Below are 18,213 nucleotides of genomic sequence, written 5' to 3' on the forward strand. Positions count from 1 at the left end.
TAAACTTTCATATATTCTATATTTATTAGATATAAAGTGGAACATTTCAGACAGTTCAGACAGATTATAGGTTTTTTTATATTCAAAAATCAACTATCATTTTTTATTATGCTTTCTGAAACAGGTCTCTCTTGTAAATTTGTGTCAGCCCCACAAAATCCAGAGCCTTAAGGGACTCAGGTCAAATCTCATCCACCCCAATGACTCAGCCACCAGATTTTTTTTAACTATCTCATTGACCTCAGCCACAGTAATGGGTGAGCCACCCCCCTCATCTCTAGACTTTTAGACTTTGCTGGAGCCATATGATTCTTAAGATCCTCCAGGCACCTTCCAGACTAGGTCCTCTGCAAGATGCTCCCAGTGCACCTGCACTATACACCAGGCCTGTACAGCATCGTTCCCCGCCACCTGATCCAACTCACCACCAGGTGGTGATCAGTGGAAGCTCTTCGCTTCAGCTGAATATCCAAGACATAAAACTGTAGAACTGATGATACAATTAAAAAATTATTTATTGAACTGTAGTCCAGATTATCCTGTTGCCAGGACCGAGCATTGTATTATCGGCAAACTTTCATGGGACAAAAGCCTAATAACAGAAGGGCTTTGCACTGTTATTTCCCATGTAGTACGTGAACATGACAGTGGAGTCTGCGGATGGGGCACCTTCCAGTGACCCACCCAAGGACTCATGAAAAGGCCAGTACCTTTGAGTTGTCAGTCAAGGCCCCTTCCCCAACCAAAATGTATCAACTGGGGTCATTTTGTGCATTGGAAATATCTGAATTAGGCAGATTTTTCCATTTAGAATAGAGCAGAGGTCGGTAACCTTTCTGATGATGAGTGCCATCTAAAATCTCGTCAGAAGTCAATGTGCCATATGATTGCATTAGCAATAAATGTAATAACGCTCTATACTAACAGTTACACACTATATAGAACAACTTTATAGAATTATTTTTCTTCGCAGATGTTGGCAGCTATCAGGAAATAGTTATAAGCTATATTTGAAACACACAAAAAAGACACTTTTTATCCATAACAAGAACTCCATAACAGCAAATGAACTGTACAACAGAAAATACAAATGCTATTTATGGTCTCCTCACAACAATGATAAGAAAAATAAACTGGGCCAATATGGCATGTTTGTTGATACAGAGATACACATGTTAATGTGATCTCTGGTCTCCCACTCAGAGACACAGGTCTCTGAGTGTCCAGCCTTCAGACGGTTACCTGAGGACGCCCTTCGTCTGAGAGAAAATCTGCTCACACAGTTCTGAGCCAAATGTCAATAAGGCTTCTGCAATGTTCTGAAGACAGTTAAACTTTACAGGTAGTGATGTCCAGCAGGTGAAAATGCAGCTCCATGAACACGCACAGCTATGGATTCCAGCTGCAAACTTTGACCCCCACAGACTCGAGCTTTTCAGTTCAATCAACTGCATTTCGATGTCCTCTGTGTCCAGCCAGTTAATGCGAGACAAACCCAGACTGCTCATTAAAACTGGTTCTGGTTTGATCAGAAAATTAAAAACATTGGTCCATACACCTGAAAGTCCCGAAAACGCACTGTGAATTCTGCCTCAAGTCTACGGATGTATCCGTGTATTTCCGCGGTGCTGATGCTGTGTTGAGCGGACAGCTCATGATGCATTTGAAGTGTCAGAATGTGGAAATTTCAACATTGCTTGAAAAAACTGCCAGCTAGCAACATCCCTCCCACCGGTAGGCTAAGTTATTTTTAGCCAATTACAAGTTGAATCTGGTAGTTGGGGTTGTTAGCTAAGATACTGTCATTAAGAAGCTGCACAACTAATGTGTGTATGCGAGCTAATTTGCGATGTGTACCGCTGGCCCGGTCATTTATTTTTTAATGCACCTTCTCAGATTAATTCACTGCGTGTCGGGCTCGTGCCATCAGTTAACCCTTAGCGTGCCAATGGTTGCTGACCCCTGGAATAGAGTACACTCTTTATATAACCTGTATCCTAATGGATTCTCATATTATTAGGATAGTAGTAGAATATAAGTCTGTACAGATATATTTAGAATAAGTAAACAATGCCTTGTTGATTTACTTGAAGAGGCTCCTTATGATTTTCTTTAATCCAGTGACATCTAAATGTTTGCTTTAGTAGAAAGAAGTGAATTAAAGGAAACTGGTTTTGTTCACAAGTTTTATTGGCAAAAAATGCAAAATTGTGTCAAATTTGATTGCTGACCTAAAAATAGGAAAGAATCTTTCACCTTTATTTACTTATTGTTAATTGTTAGCCTCATGATTTATGATCTGTATTAGAAAATGTCCATCAGCGAATTAGTCCTTTTGTCGCTAACCATGTGTCGTTAGAGGACGTAGGACAATCGAGCATCATATTACAATCTAGGTCTTGAGTAGATAAATATTATGTGGGTAAGAGTTTATGACACTTACAATAATGATATTCACATTTGAAAAGTACATATGCTGTGAGTTATTGCTCCTTGTTGCTGTTCTGTGCACCTCTCAAACTGTGATTTATAGCATTTCCTTTGCAGCTGATCTACATGATCCTCAGCAGTATTGCCGCGTCTCTTATTCATATGGGGCACAGTATATACAGTCTATATGCCACAGTTACATGACTGAACCTGCCATGCACCAAGACAAATTAAACTGAGCAGGAAAAAATAATGTTTTTGATGTAACACAACTGTAGAAATAATGGAGTGTCAGATATTATTACTTAGCCCATTTGGTGCTCTTCCAATTTGCTGCTGTGCTATGAAGTCCACTGCAAATGCAATCACCTGCATGTGATTTATTGGGACTTGGGTTGTTGGCCAAGAACTCATACACCACTACATTGCTATTATTTTCTTGCTGTAACTTCTATTATTACTGTTCTAACACAGAGTGTGTGATGCTGTGAAAACACTAATATAGTAGTTGATCCATTTCTCAGAGTGACAAGCAGGCATTTCTAATGCTTGATTGAATCAGTAATAAATTCACAAAATGACAAAGTAACAACTTTTCAATGATTATGTATTCCATTAAAGTACAAATAACAAACAGATAATGTTCTTTTTTCTAACAATAACCATTGGATCTGCTGAGTGATACTGGTATCTTACATATACTGAACAAAAATATAAATGCAACACTTTTGTTTTTGCTCCCATTCCCCATGGGATGGACGTAGAGACCTAAAATTCATTCCAGATACACAATATAACCATCCCTCCCAAACAGTGGTCACAAATCAGTCCAAATGTGTGGTAGTGGGCACATCTGCCATATTGAGATAATCCATCCCACCTCACAGGTGTGCCACATCAGGATGCTGATCTGACATCATGAGTAGTGCACAGGTGTACCTCAGACTGCCCACAACAAAAGGCCACCCTGGAATGTGTAGTTTTGTCTCACAGCAAAATGCCACAGATGCCACAAGCAATGAGGGAGCGTGCAATTGGCATGCTGACAGCAGGAATGTCAACCAGATCTGTCGCCCGTGCATTGAATGTTCATTTCTCAACCATAAGCCGTCTCCACAGGCGTTTCAGAGAATATGGCAGCACATCCAACCGGCCTCACAACCGCAGACCTCGTGTAACCACACCAGCCCAGGACCTCCACATCCAGCAGGTTCACCTCCAAGATCGTCTGAGACCAGCCACCCAGACAGCTGCTGCAACAATTGGTTTGCACAACCAAACAATTTCTGCACAAACTGTCAGAAACCGTCTCAGGGACGCTCAACTGCATGCCCGTCGTCCTCATCGGGGTCTTGACCTGACTCCAGCTCATCGCCGTAACAGACTTGTGTGGGCAAATGCTCACATTCGATGGCGTCTGGCACGTTGGAGAGGTGTGCGCTTCACGGATGAATCATGGTTCACATTGTTCAGGGCAGACGGCAGCTGAGAATGTCCCAGTTCTTGCATGGCCAGCATACTCACCGGACATGTCACCCATTGAGCATGTTTGGGATGTGCTTGACCGGCGTATACGACAGCGTGTACCAGTTCCCACGAATATCCAACAACCTCGCACAGCCATTGAAGTGGAGTGGACCAACATTCCACAGGCCACAATTGACAATCTGATAGACTCCATGTGACGATGTGTTGCACTGCATGAGGCAAATGGTGGTCACACCAGATACTGACCGGTTCTGGGTCCCCAGACCTCCAATAGCGCAAAAAACTGCACATTCCAGGGTGGCCTTTTGTTGTGGGCAGTCTGAGGTACACCTGTGCACTACTCATGATGTCAGATCAGCATCCTGATGTGGCACACCTGTGAGGTGGGATGGATTATCTCAATATGGCAGATGTGCCCACTACCACACATTTGGACTGATTTGCGACCACTGTTTGGAAGGGATGGTTATATTGTGTATCTGGAATGAATTTTAGGTCTCTACGTCCATCCCATGGGGAATGGGAGCAGTAACAAAGGTGTTGCATTTATATTTTTGTTGAGTGTATATACGGTCAAGTAGTAATTGTTTCTGAGTGGGTGTAAATTTCTGCATGATTGGGACAAATATTCAAAGCAGACAGTGAGTTATGTTAAGGAGTGTTATTCAGTGAGAAATCGGAAAGTAAAGCAAGTATTTGCCACGAAGAAGGACATGCGCGTGATGAAGGAAGGAAGGAAGAGTTTATTTAGCTTTTCTGTTGGGTCTCCTTTGCTTCAGTGGACTGTATTATAGAGCTTTCTATGGCTTTGTCACTCTTTTTTGTGTCCAGTTTATATCTAATAATTTCTCAATGTATTTTTATTGCAGTTCTAGTTGTGCACTTTATAGATTTTACTAAAGGTCTGATGTAATTTTAATTTAAAACCTACAGGCTCAGTTATAAACAAAGAGAAACTGATGGGTCACCTGCCCTAAATTCTTTTGCTTTCCAGGTGACTATAATGAAGAAAAGGTGTTGTGAAGTGTTGTGCAGTCTTATAAATTTATAATAGTAAACCATATTTCTGATGTTGTTTCCAGTTTGAGTAACCTTACTTGTAGGAACCATATGCCTGCACATTGCTGACATCTGACACCCATTTCTCTTCCTCTTTTTAGAACATGTGTTTCTCAGTATATCTTGCAATTAGGGGCCTTGTTAATAGAAAGTGGTGTGGCGGTATATTGCATGCATCTTCTGCAGATTACACACAGATCACACAGACATTACCAGAGGGTTGTCTCCCCCTTACATCCCTCCACCCGGACACCATCACTTGTCATGCATGTTTAGCCCAGTTCATTGACATGCAACAGGATCCCCTGCTCCAGAAATGCACAAAAAAATTGAAATATTCCCTTGTGGAATGACAGCATGTTTCAATTTCATGTGGGTGATTGCTGTAGTATCGCTTTCTGGTTTTGCATGACCACGTCTATAGGCCAATGACTGCCAATGTCATGATAATTTCACAAATAAAACCCTAATTCACTTGTTGTTAAACAACAATGTTAACATTAGTAGCTGTATCATTAGATTATGAACAGCAGTTTAAATATATGGAAGCTGATTTAACATTTACAAATGTTAAATCCGACACAGCTCAACTAAACAATATCTAAGCTGCTAGTGATGAACACCTGTTTGACCCTTTTATTTCTGCACGTCTTTTGTTTTAGTTAGATGTGCATATGTAAATCTGTCAAAATGAATTACGATTAAAATTTCCTTGATTGCAGAGTGTGTAAAATGAATTGAAATGCGATTACAGCTTTTCATAATGTCAAGTTATGATATCCTTGCACCTTGCATACAGGCCGTTTGTAATTACTGTTTATTTTTCCACTTATAAGACAAACTTAAATAGCTCAAGTGTGTGTCTGGTGTCCCTGTTTTGACTTAGTTTTTCTTTGGGGACACCAAATCTACTTCAGGAAGAAGAAGAAGAAGAAGAATCCATTGATATCAAATTGATAATTGCCACAACCAAATCACAGATCCTGGAGGAGAGGTGTGCATGCATGTGTCTCTGTGACAGAGAGGTATTTGGCCTCTGAACGGCAGCTTGTGTTCAACGTCTCGCTGATGCAAAGTGATGTGTGCTAATTCTACATCTGCTTTAACCAAACAGGGCTCAAAAGTTCAGCCAAGTCCCCCCCCAAAAAATCACTTCCTCACAAGTTACCTTCCCTTCCTCTCTCTGTGTGCATGAATTAAAGTGTATTTCCCTTGTATCAGTTTTGAAGAGATTTGGAAGTGATAGATGAATAACTGGATAAGTCTTTGGGGTTTGGTGTGTGCTTGTGCGTGCACGTGTGTTTGTGCAAACTGAGACTTGGCTCGTTGGTTTGGATGTTTAGAGCATGTGTGGCCCTGAAATGTGTCCTGTCATGTGGGCTTAAGCTTTGAGGAGTTGATTGTAGCCTCGCAGTGTAAATACCCAAACAAACAGCCAGCGGTCAGTTTGCCATGTATTTACATTCCTCTTCCTCTCTCCAACTCGGTTTCTCTCACTCATGCTCTTGCATCTGATTTGTTAACTGGCATTCATCTTTCTTCTGCTCCGCCTCTGTGTGACCTGCTCCGCTTCCGTGGTGTCGCTTTTCTATGTAAAAAATCTCTTAGAAATTCTTAGGCCATTTGAAACACTTAAACAACTGCATTTCCTGAACTTGTATTACATCCTGACATTTTGTTATTTATCACACCCAATAAGAGAAACCCCGAGATGAAATATTGAACCCATTTGGTTGTTCTTAAGTGGCTTTAAGCGCAACTGTTTATGCATATTTGCCCAACCGCTACCGAGCGTTCCAAGCTTTACAAATTTGTTTTCCACAGCTGTTCTGCATAACAAATCCACGCTATCATGCGCAGGCGAAAGTCTGGTGGAGAGAATCTATTCATAATTCAAAGAAACAACACGGCACAAGCTGTGGCGTTGTCAGATATAACAAATTGAGGAGGAAAAGAGTTGAATTTGTATCTGCTTATGGAGGTTGACTACATTATACATACTGCAGGAGCCGCTGAGTGTGGGGTAATAGGATATATGATGGATGGCCAAGCTGCACCGGCTCCCATTCCTCTGGGTTATTCATCTATTTATCTGCTTATTTATTTATTCCTTCACCCAGAGAGACCCTCACAAACCTAAGATTTGCTTAAGGTGCATAATAGTTCAAAAAAGGAACACTGGTCAGTATGGAAATGGGTTTGAGTTCTTGAAGTCCTCTGTTGGTCTTGTGTCAGCTGCACTGATGTTCACTGGGCCAGCAGTTTGTTGGGTTTTATTGCCTCTTTCGAGTACACTAAACTACAAAGACGTTTCGCTGGAAACTTTTTCCAAACCACAAATTAAACTCATATCGCGCACACTGAAACACCCATGCAAACTTGTCCAGTCGAATTTCAACACAGCCAAATCTTTATGTCTTGAAGGATTGCTGCATGCAGATGCTTTAGTTGTTAGGAATGAGTCACGTGTAACTCTTTTGCTGTTGAATCCCCTGAAAGCATTTTCACATCTTTGGCTGCTCAGCAATCCCACGATGTGTAAATGTGTAATATTATATTTTAGTTTATGATGTCAAAGAGTATAATAGTTCAATTAAACCTAAATGAGATCAATCAAACCGAGACACCTGAAAAAAATATTAGATTTATTTAATTCCGTGGCAATCAGCTTTCCAACATGAAACCAAATCTTCAGGGATTCCCGTGACATAGAGTCAGCACCCGCCACATTTAATCGTCAGCTAAATGCCCTTTATGTTTAACCCTGTCACTGCTCCACTATCAAGGGTGTCATTCAAGGTCCTGCATTTGGCCAGGCGTAGGTCACCTCCCCTGGGTCAGGCTGTTTTGTAGGTTACCTCTACCCCCTCCCAGCAAAGAGGGTACACTGTGCTCTAGTAAGTGTGTATTTCATAAAGCAGAGCCACAATATGTAGTTTCTTCTATGCAAAATCAACCTAGTGACCTATCCAGGGTATATTCTGCCTCTCACCCAAAGTCAGCTGGGTCCCTGAATTGCAAACATAGTTGAGAAAATCGATGGGTGAATGGATTTCCATACTTTCTCTTTTTACATGCACATTTTAATGTATGTTTACACACATTACACATCACACAAACCAATCTTTTCTGAAAGTATCTTAGCATAGTGCTAAAGCATTTACCACTACTTCCATCGTGCTCCTTCGCCACCTCCCTCAGAACATTTTTCCATCATCCCAATCTAAACCGCCAATGGCAACGACATAGCTGCTAGCTTACGACAAAGCAAAGTGGGGAAAAGGGAGAGAGGAAGGCAGTAAGGAGGTGGGGGTGGGGAGGTTAGGCCGTAGATCAGGGCAGGGAGGATGGCGGCGAGACCAGGAGGTGACAGGGGAATAACATCCCTTTCTCCTCAATCGACAGGGACCATAACTCCTGCCTCTCCAGGGACAGATTGAGAAAGGCAATAGCCCTAGGGGCTGTGAAGCACGGATGCTTAGGAGAATTGAAAGTTAAAAGAAAAACGCAGTTTGCCGAGCCACTGCCACTGATTGAGCCAACAGCAACACTCGTAGCTAGTGGAATTTTGTCTCATTTCTTCTCATTTTAGAGCTACAATAGAAAGGCCCAGTAGCATACCATTTATACTGATTCTCAAACGACAGGTCCCCGGGGTTATTGTTGAGCATTGCACAATTTTTAGACCATGTTCTTCTTAACTAGCTGGTAGTATGAGCATGTCTTGCTTTTGCAGTGCCGTGAAATGCTTTTGGATTGGAAAGTCAAGAAGATGACATGAAAGTGTCTATATAGAGTTGCACTTCATCCTTTTACTTCTTTACTTCTAGTTTTGCAGTGATCTTGTGAACTTGGTCATTGTTGCGACACACAAAAATAACATTTAACAGACTAAACCTAACCCTGTAAAATCATTTTCAAGTGTAGCCACATGATAGATATGCTGACATACTTGCTGTACTAATTACATACTAATTATATTAGACATGGACTAAGTCAATGACATGCCAGTTCTAGTGTGCCCTAAACCTGCAATCTTTCTACTGACCTACAGGAGGAATACACACAGACTTTATTCAATCCCACACAGGGGAAATTCACTGGTTATAGCAGCACAAGGGACAGGAAGAAAAAGTGAAGCAGAAATACATTAGACAAATTAAAATAGAAAAAATAAATAATACGCATAGTACAAGAAAAGTTTTTAAAACAGCTGAATTTGAACTGTAGAGGGTCAAATTTTCAGGGCAGCTAAATAAAGGTGCTGACCTAGTGCATTACAGTTTCTTTGTTTGGTTTAGCTTTTACACAAAAGCAATAAAAAGCGACAAAAAGAAGACTGGAAATGTGTAAAAACTGTAGGGAAGTGTACTGTATGCCTTGCTGTGTTAAACATAGCGACTAGCCAGTTATGCTGTTTAACTCAATCAGCAAATAAATCACATCATCATATAATAGATTATAGACTATAGATTATAGACATATATATATATATATATATATATATATATATATATATATATATATATATATATATATATATATATATATATATATATATATATATATATATATATGTATATATAGTTGTTTTACGTACATCTTATCTCCTTTTATAGCTTTCTGCACCTTTAAAAAAAATCTCTGTGTCTCAGTTTTGTGTCTTTCTTTTCTGTGGTCCTTCATCCAACTTCTCTCCTCCACAATCATGCTGCCATCTTTGGGTTTGGAGCAGCTGGACAGCAGAGGGAGGCAAGGACGTAGCAGCTTTTATAGCTGGATCAATTTTACAGTGGCTTACCGAATAGCTTTTAATGCTGTCCTTTATTTTCAGTTGTAAGCCTCAGAGTGTCTGCTGCTCCAGAGGGTGCGAGAGAGAGAGGGAGAGAGAGACAATAAATTTTAATACATTGTCTCTGGAAAATTACACATGTTTAATCATTGATTTTTATTGGCTCATCATGATAACATTATCCCAGTGGGTGAGAGTGGGCTCATAAAAGAAAAGTGACTGAATTAGTTATGACATTTTAAAGACTACATTTGAGAAAATTAACCACAGGCATAACCCTTTTTTTTGGTCTAATACACTGTTTATGGATTGGTGTGGTAACAGTTATATCCATCGACAGTTTGCCATTCAAACCAATTTGTAACCATTTAAATCTTACACTTCTGTGAACTGGAACCTAGCTGCTCTGATCTTTAATCTGCCCTTACGTCACCTCTTCTGTTTGGGAATTCATCATTGAATGGAAATTAAATCTGTAAAGAAGGACATGAAAATGATTTGGAGCAAAGACCAATGGTGTCACCATCAGTTTGAGATTAAGTCTACAGCAAAGACCGACTGATAAGAGCCATTTGGCCTATTTTTATCCTTTACAGAGACTTGAAAATGTTCCCATTAATAACCGAAATTTAGTTCTATTAAGTTTGTGCAAAGTTTGTATAAATACAAAGACATATAGAGTTTATTTCTTCCTTGCATTGCACCTGCTCTTTAGTTGTCCTATATTTTTTTTTAGCACCCTTGTAGGGTGAACCCTTTTTTCTGCTCTTCTTTTCTTTTGTGTGTCCTAGTTTTGTGTGTATGGTTATTTATCTATTGATAAATTTGACTGTTAACCAGATGAAATTAGAACAAAAAAGCAATGCATGTAATTTATACCTGATGTAAGCTCCTGACGTACCCGCACTATTATTATAATCTTTGCTTTGGTCTGCCTTTAGCGCTGTCACATTCTCTGTGATTTCACCTCAGTGACTACAGTATAGTGCAAGAAAGGTGAAATTTAAGTGTGTGCACCAAGATTTATCGACTGCATATAAAAAAGATATCAGGGTCATTAAGTCCAACTGTACTGCCATCAAGCTGATGAAAACTGGCAAACACATACTCTTCATAATGCCTGCGGTGTGTGCTTGTGTGTGTATAAGAGATGTGATAAGGTAGATTGACTTCTAATATAAATGGTAGAGGTGTCTACTGACACCCGTATAGCAGTGCCCTTTGTGTCCCTGTCTGGCAACCTTATTCTGTGCTTGTGTGTGTAGGGATACTAGTTCTCTTGTGTGTGCAGCCATTAAAGATTTGTATATCCTTGTGTGTCTTTGTTTCTTTCTTTATTTGTTACTTGGTACTTTTAGATACTATTGTTTGAGATGCACAAGAGAGTAACTTTGGATAAGTTAGAGGTGAATTGAGGGAGCAAATGTGTGGACATGTGTATCCACAAATTTCTTCATGCATGTTTGTTTGCTTCGCTGACACACACACGCTCACACATATATACACACGCACACACACCACATAAAACACACAGGTTAGCCCTCCTCTACACCGGCACCTGCTCCGCTGAAGGTGAAAGAAGTGCTCACTTGAGCTCATTGAAAAGTAGATGTGACAGTAAATTTTTCAGGCCCTTGTGAGATGGGAGATCTTGTTATAGCATTCAGGATGGGGGTCAGGGCAGTGGCTGCTTGATGATTGAGGAAAAGAGAAGTAAATTCATTCTGCTTCGGGCACTTTGTCAAGTGCCAGTAGCTTACCGTTGAGAGCCACTCACCCATCACCGTGTTACGGCCCCAGAGGTCACATCCACCGCCATAAATCTGCCTCGCCTCCTCGCCTGCTAAACCTATTGCCTTACCCTGGCTGAGCACGAGTAGGGAGAGAGGCTGCAGCTGGTGCTACTGCTGCTCATAGTCACTCAAATGAAAAAAAAAAAGGCAGAAGGGAGGATATAGATTCTTCTTTTGATGCTGCTGATGGTGTAAGAGCAGGACACTGGGTGTGCTGTGTAACAGCACGCGAGAGATGTGTCCATCGGGACGAACGGTTCTGTTGTGTGCATTCATGTTTGAAAGGATGGAAGTATGACTATAGATGTTTCTAAAGAGGGCTAAGGAGGGCTCACATGTTTTATTTGTGTGTTTAGAGTTGGGTTGAGATTTGTGCCCAGTCTTCACTGGGACGGGAAAATGTACCAGAAAAGTTGGCACTTTGAAGATGCAGAGTCAGCTCTTTTGAAACAACTGTGAAAGGAATAACTGAAGTTTGTAATCAGTTATTCTAATTCTGCAGCTGATTTACTCTTCCTGCATGTCAACATCAGAAACTTGATACACCTGAGCTCAATCAGCTCATCATGCCTCCCCTCCCTGGAGTGAACTGGTTCTGAATTGTTGTTGTTGTCATGTGCAGGATGCCAGTGAAAAGCTGCGTCCGTGCGTGTGTTAAGACAACAACGGGAACTAAAAGGAAAATGCTGAAAAGTGTTGAAACATGGTCAGGTTCGTCATGCCTCTTCTATAGTGGTGCCAACCTCCACTTCCACCACCAGCTCACTCACCTGCTCAGCCTGAAACCGGAGGTCGGGGCACACGAGGGACCTGCTCTGCCTGAGACGGAGGTCGCCACCTTCAAAATAGCTCAAGAACAGGGCATAGAGAGCTTTATGCATCCGAGCCTTACATCACCAAGCACAGTGCAAAGCATTGCATGCAGTGATGTAAAGCACGCTGCCACTGGACTCTAGAGACAGTGGAGACGTGTTCTCTGGAGAGGAATCACACCTGCAATACAATGAACCCATCTGGGTTTGGTGGTTACCAGCTGCATGGTAGTTTTCAGACTACGTTGTGCTAACTGTAAAGTTTGGTGAGGGAGGACTATGGAGTAGGGTTGAACAGGGTTTTTTTTGGCAATTTAATGCTCCCAGCTTTGTGGGAAGATTTTGGGGATAGTCCCTTCCTGTTTCAACATGACTGTGCACCACTTTACAAAGCAAGGTCCATATAGACATGGATGAGTGAGTCTGGTGTGGAATAACTTGACTGGCCTGCCCAGAGCCTTGACCTCAACCTGATGGAACACTGAGTGAGGACTGCGAGCCAGGCCTTCTCATCCAACATCAGTGCCTGACCTCACAAATGTGTTTCTTGAAGAATGGTCAAAAATTCCCATAAACACAGTCCTGAACCTTGTGAAAAGCCTTCCCAGAAGAGCTGAAGCTATTACAACTGCCAATGGTGGGCTGACATCATATTAAAACCTAAGGATTATGTCACTCAAGTCAGGCGAGCAAATACTTTTGGCAGTATACTGTATATGACTTCTTCTCTCCATGAAAGAGATTTAACCTGCATTTCTGGGTGGCACAGAAAACCTTGCTCACAGTCAATGATTTCTGGAAGTGTTTCTGAGCCTATGCAATGATTTTCATGGCAGAGTCATGCCTGTTTTTAACGTAGTGCTTGATGAGGACCTGAAGACCACAGGCATCCAGCATGGATTTTTGTCGTTGTCTTTTGCGCACAGAGATTTCTTCAAATTTTTTGAATCTTTTGATGATATTATTTACTGAAGATGAACTATTTAAAGTCTTCCCAGCTTAATTTTTTCTGAGATTGTTCCACAATTTGTAGATGCAGTGTTTTTTGCAGAATTGACTCTACCTGTCCAAGACACTATTTTCATAACTAGTCATGTTACTGACCTGTTGCCAGTTAACCTGATTAACCTGAGCTTTCTTTTAGTGCCATTTCCTTTTACAGCCTTCTTTTGTCCCTATTCCAACTGTTCTGAGACATGTTGCTGCCATGAAATTCATTCATTCATTTTGCATTAAATTGTAAAATGCATCAGTTTAAACATTTGATATGTTTTCTGTGTCCTGTTGTTAATGAAATATGGATTTGTGAGACTTGCAAGTCATTGCAGTCTTTTTTTTATTTACATTCCACACAGCATCTGTCATTTGGCAAGCTTGGGATTTTTGGTTGTTTTTTTTTATTTTCCAAAAGAGCTTCGTCATACTATAATTGGGAGAGAAGAAGAAATGCATGCCTTGTATGTTCAACATGGTAATAAGTCACTCAACTAAAAAATTCCAAGCACGTGGGTTATAATAGTACCACACATTTATCAAATGACACATTTTTTTCTTTTTGGACAACCTAAGAAATGTCAATAGATGAAACGGCTGAAAACCAAGGTATGTATGTTGTTTGTCCTTTTTTGCTTACTGGCCAGATCCCTAAAGGTTGCATTTCTCCTGCTTCTCCAAAATTGGTTCCAAGTCCACGTATGAAGACTTGATCCTAATGGTTGAAAGCCTTCAGACCTCTCTATTTCGTTTCTGGAAAATATCCCTTGTGAAGCCAGTATTAACTGGTGAAGGTAACTTTAGTTTAAGAATCATGAACCAAGGCTAATTCTTTTTAATATATGCCAACTGTACTTTGAACTACCAAAACTATTACTTTTGTTATATGGACATGCTTGTCCATATATGTACAGAGTGTGTGTGATTGCTTCTTTCTGAACTTTGTCATTGTACACCATAATTACACCTGCCCCAACTCTGTGTCCGTATGCATTCTTCTGCCCATGTATATTTGTGTATGTGTGTGCACTCATCTTCCAAGCTTGTTATATGTAACCGACAGCCTGCTTTCAATATAACCTCTTATTAGATGGTGATTATCCTGCCTGCATCTGGCTTTTTTCAGCAGTTGACTGAAAGTTGGAAAGGCCAGGGGCATACTGGGTGGAAAGGAGTGAAAGCTTCCTGTACCTGGCCCTGGTTCACAGCTGTCTTTTGGAATGTAATTTTTTTTTTTTTTTTTTTTACAATAGCTTTAATGCAACTTGGTAATAATAATAACTGTAGTTTAGCAACCGTCTTACATAATTGTGCTATCCTGGTTGAATCTTTATATTTATATAATCACCAGCAATGTTAGGAAGGTTACATTTGAGAGGTAAGTGAATAGTTAGGGGTGGGTGATATAGCCTCAAGATTATGTCACAATACTTATGTTTTTTGGGATAGTGATAAATATAAAATGAAGATTTTACCAGGGAGTGCAGCTTGTTGGATGACAGCATTAACAGCACTTTATATATACATCTAGTCATACCGTTTCCTTGGTTTTCTTGTTTAATTAAAAAGAAGACATCTGCTTAACACTTGGTTACTTGGGATGTGTCTTGGGCCGAGCTTCTTAAAATTTTGCTTAAAGCTCTGCTTTTCCACCGTTTCCACCCCATCAATAATTTCTATCCATCATTTAATCTGCGTATCGTATGGTAGCAACTACAGTAACTTGTGGGCAGCACATCAACTGCTATTAATATCTTCTCATTGTATGACTTCATACCTTGGCTGTAGTCAACAGTGTATTTTTGCTTCAAGTGTTTGTTGCATTTCCAACTTTAGCGAGAACACTTTTCTTGCATATTTTGCAGCGCTTTGTCAGAGGTGTGGACTCTAGTTGCCAAACCATTTCCTTACTATTGAAATGCCGTTTAAGGCACTAAATCATGATAAGAGGCTTAGACATGTATGGGCTTGCACTAGGAAACATAAATGCATTGCATTGCTATATCACTGATAGCATAAGACCATTTTTTCACACAAAAAAATTATACTGGTATTCTTGCAGATGGGATGATATGACACCACTTGGTAGTAGATCAGAAATTGCTAGCTAATACAAAATTAATAAGTAAATAATAATTGGTAAATGTAAAGAAACTCAGCTTGCTGGATGCACAAATATAGAGTTTGCTCTAACAATGTGGGCAAGAATAAACTATCTTTATATACTAATAGTGATGACGCTGCCCTGTAGGGTTTGAGCATTTCAGTCTTGACATAATTTTCACAGCTGGAAATTAAGCTTTACACCTTGATGTAATGTTAGAGCCAATTTTGTGATTTAGCAGCTAAATATTGTAGAATCAGTCAGTTTCCTGACAAATATTGCCATTCAAAGAGATGGTTATTCATGTTGGAGCAATCGTCTGAACTCTGGTTGGTCATGTAGTATACAGTGGGTTGGTTTGTAGTCGTACAAACGCATATAAGACAACCAATAAAAAAATAACTTTTAAATTTAGATTACAAACTGCCGTGGGTTCTTCTTGAAATCAAACTATGGTGTTACCCTGACATCTGTCTCAGTGGCTTTTCTTTTTGTCAGACAGAGAATTAAAAACTGTTATATTGTGACTCGGTAGTGTTTATCACTTTATAGCTGGAAGTATATAGTTGGATTCAACCCTTTTACATCACCAACATTTGGATTATGATCTGAATTTTGATTGAATATTTTTTCCTAATGACAGAGTAATAGATAGCACTTACATTTTATTTGTTTATTTAATTACATAACTTTGTATCTATAGCTTCTATATCTACTGCATCCAAAACCACAGCTAATAAGTGTCACATTTGGATCCCTTCCATAGCCTGTCCTGTGTTTGTGGTGAAATGATAACGGAGATGCTATAACATGCAAATTGCTACATGTCAGTCTGCAAGCTACTTTATAAAGCAAAACACAGCCAAAATAGGAGGGAAAGAAATGGACAGTACACAGTGTAGCAGGATCCCGAGGGCCTGGCTGGGATCTTTGTAAGAGCCCAAACATCAGCTGTTCTCCAATGGGCTTTCAAAGAGCCATAACAGAGGAACACAATAGACTGGACAGATGGTCCCAAACAAACTGCACCGGGTTTGATGCTATTGAAAGCTGTTTACCTCATGCCAGACGCCAGCAAGTGCAGAGGATGCATTGTGTGATCATTTCTGGATGGCTGAATGTGTGCTTCTGTGTGTTTGAGTACCAGCTTCTGCTGCTTCTATAAACCCCCTGGTCTGTTTTAACCACCAAATGACTACTCATAGCTGGTAAGATGTGAGAGTGTGTGCACTTTTGTCATAATTAGGCTACAATCAAAGAAAAGACATGATTATTAAATGCAAACCATGAGTGATTTTCACTCAGTGGCTGCCAGCCAAGTCTCTGGGCCATGACAAACCTTTGGCTGATAACCAATAACCACACAAACGTTAAACAGACCCCCCCTTAACCTCTTTCTCTGTTTCTCCCTGCCTCCCATGCTCTCCTCCCTCATCTCCCCTTCATCTGCTTTCCTAAAGAGCAGTGCTGACACCTCAGAATGATGAACTCCTTCAGTGCTCTGACCTTTCTCCTTCGGACTAGTCACCCACCCTCCTGCCCTCTACCATGTAGATGAGACAGAGACAGATGAAGATATTTTGTAATGTGTGTGCATGTCTGGGGTTAGTGGGGATGGTGGGCGGGAGTGTCAAGCAGTGACACAGTTAAATTAGTTTTGCTGTTGGTGGATGGTGGCCGTTCCACCTTCAGATCAGCAGTCAACCAGGGAGATTAATCCTGACACTGGGGGCCTGTTGAAGAGCGGTTATGACAGGCCCTGAACCAGAAGAGCGAGGCAGACAGGTAGACAGACAGAAAGGGCAGATGGGTTCATGACTATGATAAAACCGACCAAGATTGTGTCCATATATCTGTGTGTAACTTTAATGCTTAACATACAGATTGTCAGATAGCCGGGGACATAAAAATGTAAAAGTCGAGTTTCTGCACTATGACATGTACAAATAATTAGTAGGTAGCAAAAATCCTACGATTGACTTATTAAAAAATGTCTACTATGTCTGCTGGTGCTGCTTCAGACAGTTTCCCTAGCAGATTTAACAAAGATTTAATTTTTATTATAGGCTAATCAAAAGAAATCAAGCATGATACCCAGTCGTGATTCTGATTTAAGGCGTGTTTATTAATTTGCAGATTATTAGCTAGCTATTAACTAGCCATGCAGCATTTTATATTGTATTTAAATTAAATTACTAGTGTAAATTAACGTCACTTTTGACTAAATTAAAATACAGTGGCTAATTGATCTGGAATAGGGTGACTGATTCTTCAAATTGCTGTTAGCAGTATTAGCACAAAAATACACATCTGTAATAAAAAAAAAGAGAACAAACCAATTATTGTTCTGCCTCAAAGTAATACATTTAGATGAGCTGTTGCATTTTTATAATTTACATTTTATTAGTTTCATGGTTATTGTAGTGTTATAAGTATATGGTTAGTAAAGATTTGAGACTGGAGCTAAATTCTGGAGCACATTTTACACCCAAAGGATGGCACTGCAAATCTTTTCGATCCATAGTGATATCAAGGTGTCATGTTAATTATTGATACTCCATTGAATTCAGGTATTGTGAACATGTGAACCGTCCTTGAACAGTTACTATATCTTCTCATCACTCTCATCCCATGTAATAAAGGCCAAATGAGGATATCAGATACATATGCATATGTATCTGATATCCACATGCATAAATTTAAGTGAATGAGTGACAGAAGTTAGTAAGTATAGTATCATTA

At 40.1% G+C, this 18,213-nt stretch overlaps 1 protein-coding gene across 3 annotated transcripts in view; it reads left to right on the forward strand.

The window, feature by feature from the left end:
• The window catches only part of LOC113006913 (adhesion G-protein coupled receptor D2), a 95,146-nt gene that overhangs the window by 53,720 nt on the left and 23,213 nt on the right, over positions 1-18,213 (forward strand). The window lies entirely within an intron of this gene.

Source organism: Astatotilapia calliptera, chromosome 15 (assembly GCF_900246225.1).
Source record: "Astatotilapia calliptera chromosome 15, fAstCal1.2, whole genome shotgun sequence".
NCBI classification, from domain to species: domain Eukaryota; kingdom Metazoa; phylum Chordata; class Actinopteri; order Cichliformes; family Cichlidae; genus Astatotilapia; species Astatotilapia calliptera.